Consider the following 2,475-nt stretch of genomic DNA (forward strand, 5'->3'; position numbering starts at 1 on the left):
GAAGAAGTGGATGGCGAGCCATGGTTTTATGACGTCAAGGAGTACCTCAGGATGGGGATATACCCGGAGCAGGCCACCGGAGATCAAAAAGAGCCATTCGGCGATTGTCAAGTGGATTCTTCCTTAGTGAAGGAGTGTTGTACAAAAGAACCCCAGATTTGGGATTGCTGAGATGTATAGATGCCAGTCAAGCCACGACAGTTATGACAGAGGTACATGCTGGAGTTTGTAGGCCACATATGAGTGGATATGTATTCGCGAAGAAGATTCTTCGAGCAGGGTATTATTGGCTCACTATGGAGCGTGATTGTATCAATTTCGTGCGGAAATTCCATCAATGTCAGATACACGGAGATTTGATTCATTCTCCGCCGACATAATTGCATACAATGTCAGTGCCATGGCCATTTGTTGCCTGGGGCGTGGATGTCAATGGACCTATTGAGCCGACATCTACCAACAATCATAGGTTCATTCTGGTGACCATCGACTATTTCACTAAGTGGGTTGAAGCTAAAACTTTCAAGTCGGTAACCAAGAAGGCAGTGGTGGATTTTGTTCACTCCCATATCATCTGTAGATTTGGGGTCCCAAAAGTGATCATCACGGATAATGGTGCTAATCTTAACAGCAATTTGATGAAAGAGGTATGTCAATAGATTAAGATTACACACCGTAATTCCACATCATATCGTCCCAAGGCGAATGGAGCAGTTGAAGCAGCCAACAAGAACATCAAGAAGATACTGAGGAAGATGGTAGAAGGATCCAGACAATGGCATGAAAAATTACCATTTGCATTGTTAGGTTATCGCACCACTGTCCGTACTTCAGTAGGGGCAACTCCTTATTTATTGGTATATGGAACTGAAGCAGTAATACCGGCGGAAGTTGAAATTCCACCCCTTCGGATTGTCGCTGAGGCTGAGATTGATGATGACGAGTGGGTCAAAACCCGTTTGGAGCAGTTGAACTTGATTGATGAAAAGAGATTGGCAGTTGTGTGTCATGACCAGTTATATCAAAAGAGAATGGCAAGAGCATACAACAAGAAGGTGCGCCCCAGAAAATTTAAAGTGGGTCAGCAGGTGTTGAAACGAATCCTGCCATATCAGGCAGAAGCCAAGGGCAAGTTCGCCCCAAATTGGCAAGGACCATTCATTATAACCAGAGTGTTGTCCAATGGCGCTTTATGTTTAACAGATATCGAAGGGAAATGTGTCGACATGGCTATCAATTCTGGCGCAGTTAAGAGATATTATGTATGATTTCTTTTGATTGTAATTGTTGTTTGTTTGTAGTTGACATTTATCGGAGAATGAAATGACGGAGGCAATTCTTTCTTCTATCCAAACACTTTAACCTTTGCTTCCCCTTTTGAGCCTTATTTATTCTTTCATATCCCTCTTTTGGAATCAGTAATTAAAATGAAAGAAAAAGAAAAAGAGAAAAATAATGATAATAAAGGCAAAAGAAAGTCACAAGAAAATAAAGGAATTGGGAACTACGTTTGACCTGATTCCTCAAAGAAGGATACATAGGCGCCTCACGGCTCGGTCATAGTGTAAAAGAGTGTGCATAATGTAACATAGTGTAACAAAATAAAAATCCCTGAGCAAGAAAACTGGGGCAGAAGTTTGCGTTTGTAATTTTGGTAAGAAAGTTTGATACCAAGAGTTGTACTGTTTTACCCATCAAAATTATTTTGAACTTTTGATATCCTTTTTCCTTTTGGCCATACATAAAAACCCATATTGATGTCCAAAAAAGACCTCCCGATCAGTATTTGAGAAGTGCCAAGTCAATGCAAATGGAAGTCGGGAATAACACTCTGATCCCCAACAAAGAAGAAGATCATAAGCTGGAAATGAACTGATAGCAGAAAGAATCCCCAGCAAAGAGAGTCATATTGACAACACTCCAATCCCCAGCTGAAAAATAAAATAAAATGAGAGAGTCTTATCGGTGAAAACCTTCACATGCACCATGAGGCGACGGGAGTTGAGAGAAATGAGAGAGTCTTATTAGTGAAAACCCCTTGAAGGGCACTATGAGGCGACAAGGCAAGATTGGCGGAAAGGGTCCACATTTGGCAAAGAGTTGAGTATTTATTTATCCCCAGCAAGATGAGGTCATCCGAAAGATTGATTGATACGAATAGACTGGGTTGATCAATCCGGAATGCACGACATGATCGTTGGGATTGGTTATATCATTCAGATAAGTTCTTTTCTTTCCTTTTTCCCGGCATTTGTTCAGAAAGACTTCTTCATTTCAAAAGAAATGGTACTGACGATAGAAAAATTGGGCAGATCTCAATAGATTCGAAGTAGTAAAAGAATTAATCATAACCTTGTAATATTTATTACTGATTGTTTAAATTGCAAAGTGTAAATTCATTATTGATGTTTGTTTCAAAAATAAGCAGGACTAACACCAGACACTGTCGTTGGATAATTATGTAAATAGTCGCTT

Source organism: Nicotiana sylvestris, chromosome 1, assembly GCF_000393655.2.
Source record: "Nicotiana sylvestris chromosome 1, ASM39365v2, whole genome shotgun sequence".
In the NCBI taxonomy this organism is placed as follows: domain Eukaryota; kingdom Viridiplantae; phylum Streptophyta; class Magnoliopsida; order Solanales; family Solanaceae; genus Nicotiana; species Nicotiana sylvestris.